At 41.3% G+C, this 18497-nt stretch overlaps 1 protein-coding gene and 1 pseudogene across 2 annotated transcripts in view; one reads left to right on the top strand and one right to left on the bottom strand.

Annotated features, from left to right (window-relative positions):
* WDR89 (WD repeat domain 89) overlaps window positions 1-18497 on the top strand; it is a 46815-nt gene that overhangs the window by 9453 nt on the left and 18865 nt on the right. For both annotated transcript variants that reach the window (XM_025392052.1, XM_025392053.1), the window contains one exon: window positions 7389-7490. The gene's annotated coding sequence lies outside the window, so the exon portion shown is untranslated. The remainder of the gene's footprint in view (window positions 1-7388; window positions 7491-18497) is intronic.
* Window positions 14282-14378, bottom strand: LOC112629513 (annotated as a pseudogene).

Genomic DNA, 18497 nt, shown 5'->3' with positions numbered 1-18497 from the left:
TTGTTTTTTGTTTGTTTTGAGACGGAGTCTTGCTCTGTCATCCAGGCTGGAGTGCAGTGGTGTGATCACAGCTCACTGCAATCTCTGCCTCCCGGGTTCAACTGATTCTCGTGCCTTAGCCTCCCTGGTAGCTGAGAGTACAGGTTTGTGCCACCACACCCGGCTAATTTTTGTATTTTTTAAAGTAGAGACAGGTTTCACCATGTTGGCCAGCCTAGTCTTGAACTCCTGGCCTCAGGTGATCCACCCACCTCGGCCTCCCAAGGTGCTGGGATAACGGGCATGAGCCCCCACGCCTGGCCTACTTTCCTAGTTTTTAATTGCTGATACTTCCTATAGTCTGATAACAGAATCCCATACTTTCCCTCTGAGTTATAGACTGATGTATACAAATGTTTGCTGCACATTTGCCCTTGGCCATCCCCAGAAGGCCCTCAGGCTTATATGAGTAAAACTAAGGCGTTTCTTTATTTTTTCCCCCATTTTCTTATTTTGGTTTTTTTTTTTTTTGAGTCAGAGTCTCGCTCTATCGCCCAGGCTGGAGTGCAGTGGCGCCATCTCGGCTCACTACAACCTTCACCTCCCAGGTTCAAGCAATTCTCCTGTCTTAGCCTCCCAAGTAGCTGGGATTACAGGCATGTCCCAGCACACCCGCCTAATTTTTCTATTTTTAGTAGAGATGGGTTTTCGCCATGTTGGCCAGGTTGGTCTCAAACTCCTGGCCTCAGGTGATCTACCTGCCTAGGCCTCCCAAAGTGCTGGGATTACAGGCATGAGTCACCGCACCTGGCCTGGATTCACTTTCTGACTCAGCTCCGCTTGGTCATCCAATGCAAGAATCAGACTGGATTCCTTCTCCACCTGCTCCTCCCCGGTGCCTGCAAATCGAGTCAGTGCTAGGCTTCACTAATGTTAACTTCCTGAATATTTCTCTGGCCAGGTGTGGTGGCTCACATTTGTAATCCCAGGTATGAGAGGCTGGGAGGTTGAGGCAGGAGAATCACTTGAGCTCAGGAGTTTGGGAACAGCCTGAGCAACATAGCAAGACTTCATCTGTACTAAAAATTTTTTTTTTTAAAAGCTTTTTTTTTTTAATTGACCAGGCATGGTTGTGTGCACCTGTATTTTCAGCTATTTGGAAGGCTGAGGTGGCACAATCGCTTGAGCCTGGGAGGTTGAGGCTGCAGTGAGTGGCAGTTGCACCACTACACTCCAGCCTGGGCCACAGAGTAAGACTCTGTGCAAATAAATACATAAATTGTCAAACTATAATATAGTATTGATAGTGAATAGAAGCAAAAAAAAGAAAAGAAAAATGTTTCTCAAATTTACCTTTTTTTCCCATTCCTACTGTTGGGAACTCCATTATCTCTTTTAGTTTGATTTTTAGTTGACACATAATGTACATATTTCTGGGGTATAGTGTGATGTTTTGATATACATATACTTTGTGTAATGATCAAATCAAGTTAATTAGTGTATCCATCATCTCACATGTTGATCACTTTGTGGTGAGAACATGCAACAGTCTTCTCCTATCTGTTTTGAAATAGACCGTACAGGCTGGGCCCAGTGGTTCTCACCTATAATACCAGCACTTTGGGAGGCTAAGGCCAGAGGATTTTTTAAGACCAGCTCTGGCAGCATAGTGAGACCTGTGTCTACAAAAAAAAAATATTAAAAAATTAGCTGAGGCATGGTGGCATGCACCTCTTGTCTGGACTTTTTAATGACCTTTATGGTCTCCCAACCTTCACCCTTACCTCTCCCTATTTAAATCCATCTTCTACATTGTAAATGTGAGCAATTGAGTATGTGACTCTGGGTTGGGCGCAGTGGCTCACGCCTGTAATCCCAGCACTTTGGGAGGCCGAGGCGGGTGGACCACCTGATGTCAGGAGTTTGAAACCAGCCTGGCCAACATGGCGAAACCCTGTCTCTACTAAAAATACAAAAATTAGCTGGGCTTGGTGGCATATGCCTATAGTCCCAGCTACTTGGGAGGTTGAGGCAGGAAAATCGCTTGAAGCTGGGCAGTTACAGTGAGCCAAGATCACGCCATTGCACTCCAGCCCGGGTGACAAAGTGAGACTCCATCTCAAGAAAAAAAAAATGTGTATATGACTCTGAGTATGTAATATTTTTGCTACCGACCCCTTCCAGTTCATTTATTTATTCAAATAGTTTAACATAGCTGCCCTAGGTTAAAATAAGATACTGCTTTAGTCATTCCCTATAACCCATTGAATGTTCTAACTCCTTTCTTACTGAATTGGTTCTGTGAGAAGAAATAAAAAAAGAAAGCTTGACGTTTTAGTTGGGTATACAAGATAGAAAACTCTTAAGATCTGCCCTGCTGCTTTCTTCAACATCATCTCCTTTCCCATCCAGCATTGTGATCAGCAATACCAAACTTTCTCTTTTTCCCTTGCTTCCACTACTTTTCAGGCCTGTCCTTCCTCATATTCAGCATATTCAGATGTTCAGTGACCAGATCATTTTGACAAAGCCACAGAGCTCATGAGTAACAGACATTGTGGATTGTGGAAGATCCTGAATGCCAAGCCAAGAAAGTAAACTGTTCCTGAGGGAGAAAGGAAGAACCACTGATTGTCAGACTTTGCTATCATTCACGGAAATTGGGAGCATGGGTTGAAGAGAGAAGCTAATGAAGTAAATTTTGGATAATCTGAATTTTAAGTTCTGGCAGCACATGTAGCAGGCATTTAACAATACTAGAGCTTCAGAAAGAGATTAAAGACATAAAATTTGTAGATAAAGATCTGGAAGTGATTACTAAAGGCTTTTGATCCGGTATATGCAAAATTAACATTTCAAAATGGAAAGACACAAATGTTCCTGAATCCACTAACACTTTGAGGGCAGAATCAAGTTCTAGTTATCACTGTCTCTCTAGCACCTAGAAGAGTGCCTAACACTAGTGTTTAATTATTAAACATTCTGCTAAGCTTGGGTTGCAGTGGGATTCAAGGAGAAGGGAACCCAAGAAAGTGATAAAGGGAAGAACATTTTAGGACATCACCAGGGATGGAGAGGCAGTATTTGAAACTTTGACTAGTAAGAGTTTGTGTAAAGTCCTTACTACAGGCAAACATCCTTTTTTTTTTTTTTTTTGAGACAGGGTCTCACACTGTCACCTAGGCTGGAGTGTAGGCACCATCTTGGCTCGCTGCAGCCTCAGCCTCCCAGGCTCAAGCAATCCTCCCACCTTAGCCTCCCAAGTTGCTGGGACTACAGGCATGCACCTCACCATGCCTGGCTAATTTTTTGTGTTTTTGGTAGAGATAGGGTTTCACCATGTTGCCCAGGCTGGTCTCAAACTCCTAGGCTGAGGCAGTCCTCCTACCTCGGCCTCCCAAAGTGCTGGGATTACAGACATGAGCCACCGCACCCGGCCAGTGGCCTTTCTTTTATTATTATTTTTTTCTTAAGGTTGACATCAAATTGCTAGGATCACAGCTACTTCTCCAGAGATTTGCATTGCTCACTTTTTAAATTAGGGTGTCTCCCCAGATGTTACATCTCTAGGGTCTGTCCTAGCCATCTTATCTAAAAGATCTTGACCTCATCTTCTCTCTTCTCATCATGTTACATACCTTAAACTCGTTTATTTTTCGTCATAGAGCTTGCCATTCTTCTTGTTATATATTTATTTCTTTATAGCTGAGTTGAATGATGAATGTTGCAGCCTCAGAATAACAGTCAACTCAGTAAAACTGTTGGAACAAAATTATAGCATTTCTTTGGTCAGCAAAAATTCTCTTCAGATATTTTATGAGTAAAGTTATAAATTCTAAAAAAGAAACTAAGTTTTTAAACTATTTTAGATTTTTTTTTTTTGAGACTAGATTTTGCTCTGTTGCCTGGACTGGAGTGATCATGGCTCACCTGATTGATCGCATAGCCTCAACTTCCCAGGCTTAAGCAATCCTTCCTCCTCAGCTCCCAAGTAGCTGAGATGACAGGTGCACACCACCACGTCTGGCTGAGTTTTAGACTTTTTGTAGAGAATGGGATCTCACTATGTTGCCCGGACTGGTCTCAAACTCCTGGGCTCTAGGGATCCTCCCATCTGAGTCTCCCAAGGTGCTGGGCTTACAGGCATGAGCCACCGTACTCAGCCCGTTAGAGAAATTTAATCAAAAAAGTTATTAAAATTTCCAGTCAAGTATTGAAATAACTTTCTCTACTCGACCTCCTGGGCTCAAGTGATCCTCCTACCTCACCTTTCTGGTAGCTGGGACTGCAGGCATGTGCCACCATACCCAGCTGAATTTTTTTTTTTTTTTCATACAGTGGAATTTAATTCAGTGATACTCAGTTATAAGAAGAAATGAGCTTTTAAGACACTGAAAGACGTAGAGGAACTCTGTGTTTATATCTTTGTGAAGGAAACCAGAAAAGGCCACTCGCCTTATGATTCTAACTATTTGACATTCTGGAAAAGGCAAAACTAAAGAGACAGTAAAAAGATCAATGGTTGATAAAGGTTCAGGGTGAGCAGAGGGATGAATGGGCAGAACACAGGATTTTTAGGGTGGCGAAAATTTTATAATGGTGTATTCCTTACATGTATTTGTCAAAACCCATAGAACTGTACAAAACGAAAAGTGAACCCTAAGGTAAACAATGTACTTTAATTTTTTTATAAAAGCTACTTAATGTTGTTTTATGTGGCAGTACTCTAATTCGACCACTTCCCAATTAATGGAGATTCAAGGTGTTAGGTTTTTTTTTGTTGTTACGATTCTATAATAAATATCCTTCCTTACATACACATATATTTAATTTTGGGTAGATGCTTATGGGAGATTGTTGGATTCAAGGAGACACATATTTCTAGTTTTATTATATAGTACCAGAATACTTGTCAAAAACTTCAACAGAGGGAGAGAAAGAGAGAGAGAGAGAGAGAGAGAGAGAGTGTGTGTGTGTGTGTGTGTGTGTGTGTGTGTTAGAGATAAAGTCTCATTCTGTCACCTAAGCTGGAGTGCATTGACACAGTCATAGCTCACTGCAGCCTGGAACTCCTAGCCTCTAGTGATCTTCTAACCTCAGCTTCCTGAGTGGCTGGGCCTACAGGTGTATGCCATCACACCCAGCTAATTTTTGTATTTTTTGTAATGACGGGATCTCTTTGTGATTCCCCAGGCTGGTCTCAGACTCCTGGTCTCAAAGTGATCCTCCTGCCTTGGCCTCCCAAAGTTCTGGGATTACAGGTGTGAGCCACCGTGCCCAGCCTAGAATGTTTACAAATGCCCATTTCCCCATACCTCATCGGCATTGATGTTATCAATGTTTTTAATTTTTGCCAACCTGATAGGTGAAAATGGCATCTTATTTCCTCAACTGTTAGTAATATTGAACTTTTTGTTTTTGTTTTTGTTTTTTTTTGAGACAGTCTCACTCTGTAGCCCAGACTGGAATGTAGTGGTGTGATCTTGTCTCTGCAATCTCCGCCTCCCGGGCTCAAGCCATTCTCATGCCTCAGCCTCCCAAGCAGCTGGGATTACAGGTGTGCACCACCACGCCCAGCTCATTTTTGTATTTTTAGTAGAGATGGGATTTTGCCGTGTTGGCCAGGCTGGTCTCAAACTCTTGAGCTCATGTGATCGTGTTCTGCCCACCTTGGCCTCCCAAAGTGCTGGGATCACGGGCATTAGCCACCACGCCTGGCCGAGATTGAACATCTTTTTTTGTTTCTTGTTCATTTGAATTTTCCCTTTTATGACTTACTGCTTCTTTTAGCTATTATTTTATGTTCAGATAAATTCCTTGCATAGTAAGGGTATTAACCCTTAATTGTGTGTTATGAAAATTTTCTTCCAATTTCAGTTTTCTTTTAACTATATTTTCAATATATTTTACCTTATTTTAGTTATGTTTTTGTCTAATCAGATCTCTCACTTTTTGCCTTCATGGCATCTGGGTTCCAGTTTTGCTTTAAAAGTCCTCTTTGGCTAGGTGCGGTGGCTCACGCCTGTAATCCCAGCACTGTGGGAGGCTGAGGTGGATGGATCATGAGGTCAGGAGATCAAGACCATCCTGGCCAACATGGTGAAACCCCATCTCTACTGAAAATACAAAAATTAGCTGGGTGTGGCAGCACATGCTTGTAATCTCAGCTACTCGGGAGGCTGAGGCAGGAGGATCGCTTGAACCCGGGAGGCAGAGGTTGCGGTGAGCTGAGATCGCGCTGCTGCTCTCCAGCCTGGTGACAGAGCTAGACTCTGTCTCAAAAAAAAAAAAAAAGAAAAAGTACTCTTCTACTCCAAAATTGTATGTTTTGCTTCTTTGTGTTTAAAATGTGATTTTCTACATTTTCTACAATGATCAGTTAAAATAGCACTAATTATTATTTATTTGTACTTATTTTTTAAAATATAACTACTGTAAGGTCTACAAGTCTGGGGTAGAGCTCGGTGAACTTTTACAAACTGAAGACATCTGTGCCAACGACACTCAAATTGGTACCAGCACCCAAGAAGCCTCTTGAGGCGGGGTGCGGTGGCTCACACCTGTGATCCGAGCACTTTGGGAGGCCAAGGTGGGTGGATCACCTGAGGTCAGGAGTTCGAGACCAGCCTGGCCAATGTGGTGAAACCCTTTCTCTACTAAAAATACAAAAATTAGCTGAGCATGGCGGTGATCGCCTGTGATCCCAGCTACTCAGGAGGCTGAGGCAGGAGAATTGCTTGAACCAAGGCGGGGCACGGAGGTTGCAGTGAGCCATCGTGCCACTGCACTTTCAGCCTGGGCGACAGAGTTGAGATTCTGTCTCAAAAAAAAAAAAAAGAAACCTCTTGGATGCCCCTTCCCAGTCATTCCCACTACAGATAACCACCATTCTAATTTCTATCATCATACATTAGTTTTGACTATGATTTTTATGTTTTGTTTGCCTTTGGGCATGGGAGATCAGGTTTGTTGAAGTATAATTTACATTCAATAAAATTTACCTTTTTAAACTTTCTAAGTATGTAGTGTGATGAGTTGACACATGTGTGTACCTACACAGTTGTGTAACCAGCACCCTGATTAAGATATAGAATATTTTCATCACGCAGAAAGTTTCCTTGTGCCCCTTAATCATCAATGCCCTCCCAACAACCTCAGCCCCTAACAACCAGTTCCTATCATTTTGCTTATTCCAGAATGTTATTTAAATGGAATCATACAATATATACTCTTTTAAGTTGCATGTATCTCTGGTTCCTTTTTTATTGCAGAGTCAGATTCCATTATATGTATATGCCACAGTTTGTTTTTCCATTCAGTAGATGACAGTTATTTCTGGGGGAGGGAGGGTCTTTGTTGTTTATTTTTTCTGTGCTTAAGCTTACCCATATTTCTGGGTTTTTTTCTAGGTATTTGTTACAAATAAAATGGTGATGAACACGTGTACAGGTGTTTGTATGGACATAAGTTGTCATTTCTCTTGAGTAAATACCTAAAAGTGGGATTGCTGGGTAAGTATGTATTTAACTTTTAAACAAACTGCCAAACCACTTTCCAAAGTGGCTATAACATTTTACCATCAGTGTATGAAAGTTCCTGTTACTTTTGCATTTTTGCCAGAACTTGGTATTGTTAGTTCTTTTTAATTGTAGGCATTTTAGCAAATGTGTAATAATAGGTAATTATTAATATAATTTGCATATCTCTGATGACTAATATTATTGAGCTTCTCGTTCTTATTTGTCATTCATTTATTTTCTTTGGTGAAGTATCTCTTCAAATATTTTCCCATGTTTTAATTGAATTATTTGTCTTATAATTTGGTTGCAAGAATTCTTTATGTATTGTGGATATAGCAACTTTATCAGATTGTGATTTGCAAATATGGTCTCCCAGTCTGTAGTTGGCATTTTCTTTTTTTTAATTTTCTGTTTTTTTTTTTTTTTTTTTTTAATATTTTTTTTTGTTTGTTTTGTTGTGGGCTTTTTTGTTTTGTTTTGTTTTTTTGAGACAGGGTCTCACTCGGTGACCCAGGCTGAAGTGGCAGTGACGCAATCTCGGCTCACTACAAGCTCCACCTTCTGGGCTAAAGTGATCTCTCCATCTCAGCCTCCTGAGTAACTGGGACTATTGGCATGTGCCGCTACGCCTGGCTAATTTTTGTATTTTTGATGGAGATGGGGTTTTGCCATGTCACCTAGGCTGGTCTTGAACTCCTGGACTCAAGCCATCCACCCCCCTGGGCCTCCCAAAGTGCTGGGATTGTAGGCATGAGCCACTGTGCTGGGCCTGTAGTTTGCATTTTCTTGACTGTTCAAAGCAGGTTTTACATTTTAATTAAGTCAAACTTTTCTTTTGTGGTTTGTACTTATTGTATTTTAAGAGATCTTTGCCCAACCAAAGGTCATAGATTCCCTTTTTTCTCTTACAAGTTTTGTAGTTCTTGCTTTTACATTTAGGTCTATGATCCATTTTGAGTTAATATGCTCTGTTCTGACTTCTCATTTGTCTCATATTAGTAAACCATTGCAGCTTTCTCTTTATTAATGTTTGCATGGTATATCTTTTTTCTATCCATTTCCTTTTAACCTATCTATGGCTTTATATTTAAAATGGGTTTCTTTTAGATAGCATGTAGTTGGGTCTTGCTTCTGTCTCTCCACCACTCGCATCCTGACTATCTCTGTCTTTTAAATAAGGTGTCATATTATTTATATTTAACGTAATTGTTGGTATGGTTGGATTTTTTTTTCTTTTCCCCCGAGACGGAGTCTCACTCTGTCTCCCAGGCTGGAGTGCAGTGGTGTGAGCTAGGCTCACTGCAACCTCTGCCTCCCGGGTTCAAGAGATTCTTCTGCCCCAACCTCCTGAGTAGCTGAGATTACAGGCACATGGCACCACACTTGGCTAATTTTTGTAATTTTAGTGGAGACAGGGTTTCACCATGTTGACCAGTCTAATCTCGGACTCCTGATCTCAAGTGATCCGCCCACCTCACCCTCCCAAAGTGCTGGGATTACAGGCGTGAGCCACTGTGCCTGGCCAGGTGTAGTTGGATTTAAATCTACCTTCTTACTAGTTGTTTTTGTATTTTCTGTTTTTCTCATCAGTTCTTTATTTCTTTTTTCATCTTTTTGATTGGGTGGATTTTCTCTATGATTGGTTTTGGCTTGTGAATTTACTGTTTAGTTTTTTGTGTTTGTTTGAAGTGGTTGGTCTAGGGTTTACTATATGCTTTTTTTTTTTTTTTTTTTTTTTGAGACCTGGTTTTTCTCTGTCACCCGGACTGGAGTGCAGTAGTGCGATCTGGGTTCACTGCCACCTCTGTCTCCCGCTCAAGTGATCCTCCCACCTAAGCCTCCTGAGTAGCTGGGACTACAGGCACCTGCCACTATGCCTGGCTAATTTTTATATTTTTTGTAGAGATTGAGTTTTGCCATTTTGCCCAGGCTGGTCTCAAACTCCTAGGTTGAAGTGACCCACCCACCTTGGCCACCCAAAGTGCTGGGATTATAGGCGTGAGCCTCTGTGCCCAGCCCATTATATCCTTTTTGAGTTGTTAAAATCTAGCTTCAAATAATGTGATAACATTTTATGGTATAAGAATCTTAGAACATTATCCTTCCACTTCCCTCCTCCCATCCTCTCACTATTATTGTCATGCATTTTATTTATTTACTTATTTATCTAGAGATGAAGTCTTGAACTGTTACCCAGGCTGGAGTGCAGTGAGCTGATCTCAGGCAGCCTCTGCCTCCCAGGTTCAAGCAATTCTTGTGCCTCAGCCTCCCGAGTAGCTGGGATTGCAGGCACCCGCCACCATGCCTGGCTACTTTTTTTTTTTTTTTTTTTTTTTTGAGATGAAGTCTCGCTCTGTTGCCCAGGCTAGAAGGCAATGGCATAATCTCGGCTCACTGCAACCTCCACCCCCTGGGTTCAAGCGATTCTCCTATCTCAGCCTCCCAAGTAGCTGGGGTTATAGGCATGTGCCACCACGCCCAGCTAATTTGTTTGTATTTTTCTATAGATGAGGTTTCACCATGTTGACCTGGCTGGTCTTGAACTCCTGACCTCAAGTGATCCACCCGCCTCAGCCTCCCAAAGTGCTGGGATTACAGGCGTGAGCCACCACGCCCAGCCTGCCTGGCTACTTTTTTTGTACTTTTAGTAGAGACGTGGTTTCACCATGTTGGCCAGGCTGTTCTCGAACTCCTGACCTCAGGTGAGCCACCACACCCGGCCAATGCATTTTACTTTGACATGTCATAAATCCCTTGGTTTATTATTACTAGTTTTTACTTTCGACAGCAATTATCTTTTAAGGAAAAATTTAAAAGGAAAAAATGTATTTACCCTCATGTTTACCATTCCCAGTGTTCTTTATTTCTTTGTGTCAATCCGGATTTCGGTTTGTTATCATGCTCTTTCTGCCTGAATAACAATTTAACAGCAACAGTTCTGCTGGCAGTGAATCTTCTCAGTTTGTGTTTGTCTGATAATATTTCTTGTTTGCCTTTTTGAAGACTATCAAGTGCAGTAGTGAGAAGAGGGGAGGAGTGGAACAGGGAGTTTGACCTGTAGCTGACTGTGAGCAATCAGTTGGGTAACTCACTACTTTTGGACCAGACTGATAGTCTTTGTTTTATACCCTGTTTCAGAAGATATTGCTGGGTATAGAGTTTTGTGTTGGTAGGTTTTTCTATCCTTTTGGTGTTTAAAATTGTCATTCCTTTCTTCTCTGGCTTGCATAGTTTTTGATGCGAAGACTGAAGTAATTCTTTTTTTTGAGACAGTCTTGCTCTGCCAGCCAGGCTGGCGTGCAATCGCATGATCTCATCTCCCTGCAACCTACACTTCCTGGGTTCAGGCGATTCTCCTGCCTCAGCCTCCCGAGTAGCTGGGATTACAGGTGCCCGCCACCACTCCCAGCTAATGTTTGTATTTTTAGTAGAGATGGGGTTTCACCATGTTGGTCAGGCTGGTCTCAAACTCCTGACCTCAGGTGATCCACCTGCCTCAGCTTCCCAAAGTGCTGCAAAAGGCAGAGGTTGCAGTCACCTGAGATTGCGAGATTGTGCCGCTGCACTCCAGCCTGGGCCACAGAGTGAGACTCTTGTCTCAAATAATAATAATGCTACTATGAAATTTATTTATAAGTTTTTACATGAACGTATGTTTAGCTTTATGAGAAACTGCCAAAGTGTTTTCCATAGAGGCTGCTACATTTTACATTTCCACCAGCAATATATAAGGGTTCCAGTTTCTTCATATTCTTTTTTTAAAAATGTATTTTTTAATTGACAAATAAATGTTGTATATATTTATGGTGTACAGCTAGATGTTTTGATATGTGTATACATTGCAGAATGACTAGATCTAGCCAATTAACATACCCACTGCCTTACATACATTTTTTTGGATGTGGTGAGAACACTTAAAATCTAGTCTCTTAGCAACTCTTGGCAGGTTTCTTTTTTTCTTTTTTTTTTTTTTTTTTTGAGATGGAGTCTCGCGTGTCACCCAGGCTGGAGTGCAGTGGCACAGTCTCAGCTCACTGCAACCTCTACCTCACAGGTTCAAGTAATTTTCGTGCCTTAGCCTCCTGAGTAGCTGAGACTACAGGCACTTGCTACCATGCCCAGCTGATTTTTTTTTTTTTTTTTTTTTTTTGTATTTTTAGTAGAGACAGGGTTTTACCATATTGGCGAGGTTGGTCTCAAACTCCTGACTTCAAGCAGTCAGCCTGCCTCGGCCTCCCAAAGTGCTGAGATTACAGGCGTGAGCTACTGTGCCTGCCCCCTCTTAGCAATTTTCAAGTATACAGTACGTTGTTACTAACTATAGTCACCATATTGTACATTAGAGCTCTTGAACTTACTCCTCTTTCCAAGTGAAATTTTATACCCTTTGATCTACATCTCCCCAATTCTCCCTCCTTCCCAGCCCTGGTTAACCACCTTTCTACTCTCTGCTTCCATGGGTTTGACTGTTTTAGATTTCACATATAGATATGTATGTTTGTATACATGCACACATCTAGATGAGATCATGTGATATTTGGCTTTCTATATCTGGTTTACTTTAGTTTATAATATAATGTCCTGCAGGTTTATCTGTTTCACAAATGACAGGATTTTATTCTTTTTTAAGGCTGAATAGTATTCCATTGTGTATATACACAAATGTATACCTGAGTAGCTGGGGCGACAGGTGCACACCACCATGCTCGGTTAATTTTTGTATTTTTACACCACATTTTCTGTATCCATTCATCAACTGAAGAACACTTAGGTTGATTCTATATCTTGGCTGTTGCGAAAAAATGCTGCAGTGAACCTGGGAGTACAGATATCTCTTTGACATACTGATTGCATTTCTTTTTTTTTTTGAGATGGAGTCTCACTCTGTCAGCCAGCCTGGATTGCAGTGGCATGATCTCGGCTCACTGCAATCTCCACCTTCCAGATTCAAGCGATTCTCCTGCCTCAGCCTCCTGGGTAGCTTGGATTAGAGGCACATGCCACCATGCCCAACTAATTTTTGTATTTTTGCTAGAGATGGGGTTTCACCATGTTGGCCAGGCTGATCTCAAACTCCTGACGTCAGGTGATCCTCCTGCCTTGGCCTCCCAGAGTGCTGGGATTACAGCTGTGAGCCACGGTGCCCAGCCTATTTTTAATTTTTTTAGGAACCTTCATACTCTTTTCCATTTTGGCTGTACTATAGTTTCTTTACATTCTTGCCAATACTTGTTGTTTTCTGTTTTGGGGGGTGCTTAAAAATAACCAATTCACAATTATTTAAGTTTTTTTGTTTGCTTTTAAGGCTTGTCAAGTGAAGCAGTGGGAGTGTATAGTTACACTATTAGTAGGTATATAGTATATATCTGAGTGTTCTCCGGGTTTTTTTCTGTTTATTGCCTCATTTCTTGATAACTTGTTGATATTTCTCTGTCTCTTTAAAATTGAATTCTGTACATCATGTGTAGAAGAATAGTAGAGACTAAGGTAAGTAGTATTTAGCCTCAGAAATGGATACCTGTGCTTCTATCAGACTCAGTGTTGCCGTTTGAACAATCTAGCCTGGTTTGGGTTTTGGTGTTACTATAGTTGACATTAACATACCCAAAACTTCAAATTCCTTCAGCTATGAGCTGTTACGATCTTGTGCTTAGTGTCAGGCCTGGGATGCTGGAGGGTTTTCTCCTTGTCGCCGCTCTACTCAGTCTCAGCAGGCCCCAACAGGAGTTTTCTCTCCATGCTCTTCCCCACCACCTGCCGACCGTCGGTGCTCTTTCCAGTTTGAGGCTTGGCAAAAGTAGGGAGTCATTCACTCCATGATTTTTAAAAATACACACATATAAAATATCTCTGTTCTAGACCCACATTTCATTGTTAACTTGACTGGCTAAAAAGACTCCAGGTTAGAGAGAATTTTGACCCAGAATTTTCAAGCCATTATTCGTTTTTTCCCTGAGGGTTGCTGTTGAGAAGTCTGATGTTGTTACTATTCTTCAGATTTTTTATGAGACCCCTTTTCTCCATGGACACTTGTAGAATCTTTCCTTTATCCCCAGCATTATGAAATTTCAAGATACATGTGACTTGGTATGGCTTTCTTTTGCTGTCCTTTTTGCTGAACACTCAGGTTTGTTTGTTTGTTTCTTTCTTTCTTTCTATTTTTCTTTCTGGACTTTTCGTTTTTAGGATGTTTGACTTAGATTGATTGATCAATCCTCTGATTTCATTCTTTCTTTCTTCTTCTTCTACTTTAGTTGGGAGAATTCCTTAACCATATCTTTTCGCTCTTCTGTGGATTTTGTATTTCTGCTATCTTATTCTTAATTTCCAAGAATTCTTTCTTGTTATCTGAATGTTCTTCTTTGTTAAAATACATGTAAAAGCCAGGCACAGTGCCTCCTGCTTATAATTCCAGCACTTTGGGAGGCTGAGGTGGGCAGATTGCTTGAGTCCAGGAGTTTGAGGCCAGCCTGGGCAACATGGCAAAACCCCATCTCTTACAGAAATACAAAACTTAGCCAGGCATGGTGGCGCATGCCTGTAGTCTCAGCTACTTGGTAGGCTGAGGCCAGAGGACCATTTGATCCTGGGATGCTGATGTTGCAGTGAGCCAAGATTGTGACATTGCACTCCGGCCTGTGTGACAGAGAGTGAGACCCTGTCTCTCTCTCTCTCTCTCTCTCTCTCTCTCCGGCCTGTGTGACAGAGAGTGAGACCCTGTCTCTCTCTCTCTCTCTCTCTCTCTCTCTCACACACACACACACACACACACACACGCCTCTAAAAATATGGAATGTTTCACACACTGTAATTCTTGTGCAGGGGTCATGCTAATCTGTATTGTACCAATTTTAGTACATATGCTGCTGAAGTGAGCACCATGATTTTATTTTTAAATGTATGCATCTGAGCGTAATCACCACCCAGAATTCTCTTGTTCTGTTTCTCAGTTTATATCTCCCCCCAAAATAACTAATATTCTTACTTCTGCCATTTTATAGATTTGTTTTGCCTTTTTTTAAACTTTATATAAATGAAATCCTGTAGGACCTTTTTGTGTCAGGCGTCTAACCAGTTCTGAGATTCATCCACATTGTTGCATGTACCAGTTGTATGTTTTTCATTGCTATGTAGATTTCTAGGCCAGGCGCAGTGGCTCATGCCTGCAATACCAGCACTTTGGGAGGCCGAGGTGGGCGAATCACTTGATGCCAGGGGTTTGAGACCAGCCTGGCCAACATGGTGAAACCCCGTCTCGACTAAAACTACAAAAATTAGCTGGGTGTGGTGGTGGGTGCCTGTAACTCCAGCTATTTGGGAGGCTGAGGCAGGAGTATCACTTGAACCCGGGAGGTTGCAGTGAGCCGAGATCATTCCACTGCACTCCAGCCTGGGTTACAGTCTCAAAAAGACAACAAAAAAAGAGAATTCTATTATATTTACATACCACAATTTATCAGTAATGCCTGTATAAACAACTGGATAATTATCAAATTGTCCAGTTAATCATCTTATCTGAAGAGCTTGTAATTAGGCCAGGCACAGTGGTGCATTCCCGTAATCCCAGCACTTTGGGAGGCTGAGGCGGGTGGATCAACTGAGGTTAGGAGTTTGCGACCAGCCTGGCTAACGTGGTGAAACCCCGTCTCTGCTAAATACAAAAAAAGAAAAAGCCAGGCGTGGTGGAGCATGCCTGTAATTAAAGCTACTTGGGAGGCTGAGACAGGAGAATCACTTGTACCTGGGAGGTAAAGATTGCAGTGAGCCAAGATCGTGCCATTGTACTCCAGCCTGGGCAACAAGACCAAAACTCCGTCTCAAAAAAAAAAAAAAAGCTTGTAATTAAAGTATTAATAATACCAACAACATATTTCATATTTACCTTGCTGCTTAAGCCAGAAACCTAAGAATCATTTTTTTTTTGAGACAAGAATGATTTTTGACTGCTCTTCTCACACACCACTTGCAGTCTTACCAGAAAATTCTTTCATATTTGTGACCTACATCCAGCCATTTCTGTCATAACTCTTTCTCAGAATTTTGCACAAACCTCTAAACTACTTATACTCTCTTGCCCTCTGGTCTGTTCTCCAGGCAGCAGCCCAAGGAACCCATTCTCAGTGTCTCTTACCTGCTCTCAACCTACAGTGGCTTTCTTTCTCACTTGGGAATAAAATCCAGAGTTCTTACCATGACTGACAGAGTCATGGTATCTGACTCCGGCTACCTCTTTAATCTCATTTTCTACACCCTTCTTTCTTTCTCTGACTTTAGCTACACTGGCCCACTTGCTGTTTCTCTCTGCCTAGGCAGCTCTTGCTCCATGTAATCCACTCCCTTGCCTCCCTCATTTTGTCCTGGTCTTGGCTCAGATGTCACCTCGTGGGGGAAGCTTCCTTTAATGATGGAATAGAAATGGCTTTTCCTGCCTCATTTTTCTTGCCTTACCCTATGTTGTTATTTTTTTATAACACTCATCACTATTTTTATTATTATAATTAGTTATTGGGCTATGTATCCACCTATCTCCTTCTATCCTGTCCTGCATGAAGAAAGGGACTTCATGACTGTTCTTTGCTGAATTTGTTATGTTCTAGGCCTGTCATGTCATAACCTTTCCAGAACTGTTTTTTTGTTGGTTTGTTTTGGTATTGAGACAGAGTCTCATTCTGTCACCCAGGCTGTTGTGCAGTGGTACAATCACAGCTCAACTTACAGCCTCAACTTCCCTGGGCTCAGGTGCTTCTCCCACCTCAGCATACCGAGTAGCTGAGACTACCACCACTTTACCACGCCCTGTACATGTAGCTCTAAAGTACAAAAATTAGCTAAATTTTGTAGAGATGGAGTTTAGCTGTGTTGCCCAAACTGGTCTCAAACTCCTGGGCTCAAACAATCCACCCACCTCAGGCTCCCAAAGTGCTAGGATTGTAGGTGTGAGCTACCGCACCTGGCCAAGAATTGTTTTTGAATTCTTTTTTTTTTTTTTTTTTTTTTAAAGACAGGGTCTTGCTCTGTCGCCAAGGCTGGAGTACAGTGGCACCATCTCAGCTCACTGCAACCTCTGCCTCCCAGGTTCAAGTGATTCTCCTGCCTCAGCCTCTTGAGTAGCCGGGAGTACAGACACACACCACCACGCCTGGCTAATTTTTGTATTTTTTAGTAGAGATGGGGTTTCGCCACGTCGGCCAGGCTGGTCTTGAACTCCTGTCCTCGTGATCTGCCTGCCTCGGCCTGCCAAAGTGCTGGGATTACAGGCGTGAGCCACTGGGCCTGGCTGTTTTTGAATTCTTGAGTAGGGTAATTCTTTAGAACTTTTGAGCAGATTTAATGTTGTTCGAGCTTATCAGTTTCTAACTATAATGTGTACAATATTTAAGTAGCTGGCTTTTAGATAATGTAAACATCATTCTGTAACAGGATATGGTTCTTTTTGTTTTTCCTCATTGTTTTTGCAGTTATTAAAGATAGCATTTGCTTAATTCTTAAAAGCATCTTTTCAAAATTAGAAAATGAAGAAATAGTAAACAAGTAGTACCAATTCAAGAATTGGATTATTCCAAATTGCTTCTAACTGTTCCAAATTAAGACATCTGGTGACTAGGGAAATTTGGTTTCTCTGTTTGGTTAACCAGCTGGTTGTTCTGGAAAGGAAAAAGGCAGTTAATTGTTCTTGTTGAAAGATTCTGGGCATTTGTGGAATTACCGTAAAGGGTGACGTTTGGATGCAAGATGTACATGCAAAACTGGACATCTCAGAATGTTATTGAGGAAAATATTTTTGTTTTTAAAAAGATGCTTTGAATGTTATATCTGGAACCTGCAGCATAATCTCACACTGCATGAGAAAGTATGTGTCATTTCCTTCCAGTCCTCCCCCTTTTCCTTGGTAACAGATTCCTGTCCTTTAAAAATTGTGCTTTTCCTGAGAATTTTAGTATATTTAATGCATGGGATGCCATATGTTGCTGCAACCACTATCTTGAACGTTTGTGTGAATAAGAATACGATAATCAGACTAGCTAAGCAGGATTAATTTACAGAGACATTGTCTTAGTCATTAATGAATGTGAAATTTAAAATTATATTAGAGTTGTAGCAGATGTCAGTTTAGCATACCTTCCACTAAATATTCAGCAGTTCTTCTGAATTTAAAACAAATGGCTCTTTGGCAAATTGTCTTAGAGCTAATTCTGTGTTAGTTTAAAACATACATATACATTCCTCTACATTATAAATGTTTTCTGGAAACGATTTTCCTGAAATTAAACCAATGTATGCTTTTTATCCCAAAGTATTGTTTCCTCTGGGACATACTGGTAATGCATATGTGTGATTGTTCCTATTTGACTCTTCCCTGTTTCTCTGAAATGTTAATAACCAGATTGTTAAGATTCCTCTGTGCAGTTTTGCTTCAGATAAGCTGACATCAGATATGTATAATATAATCAGGTATGGTGACATGTCTGTGGTCCCATCTGCTTGGGAGGCTGAGGTAGGTGGGAGAATTGCTTGAGCCAGGGAGGTCAAGGCTGCGGTGAGCTGTGATTGCACCACTGTACTCCAGCCTGGGCCACAGAGTGAGACCCTGTCTCAAAAAAAAAAAGGAAAAGAAAAGAAAGGATATGCCTGATAAATATTAAGCTACTTGAATGTCTCGTATAAAGCTTTTGTGGCTGCCAGTAGATTTTTCAGGTTTGCCACTGACCTTGCCACTTTAGACACTAGCAGCTACTGCTTCCAGGTGCTCTGCTAATACCCCCCCTTTAAAAATATTAATATACTACATGCTTATGTAGAGACAGTAGAGTACAGGAATTATGTACTCTACTGTACATAATCATGTAGAGCATGGGCTGTGGAATAAGAAAACTTGAATTCAGAAACCGGCTTTACTGCATATTACTTGTGCTTTTCTCATCAGCAAAATGGATGTAATAGTACTTTTGGGATTGTTATGAGGTTGTCATCATCATTAAAAATTTCAGTAATAGACTG

The sequence above is a fragment of the Theropithecus gelada genome, chromosome 7b (assembly GCF_003255815.1).
Source record: "Theropithecus gelada isolate Dixy chromosome 7b, Tgel_1.0, whole genome shotgun sequence".
In the NCBI taxonomy this organism is placed as follows: domain Eukaryota; kingdom Metazoa; phylum Chordata; class Mammalia; order Primates; family Cercopithecidae; genus Theropithecus; species Theropithecus gelada.
Note: the sequence above shows the minus strand (reverse complement) of the source record. Positions and strands in the feature narration are given on the sequence as shown.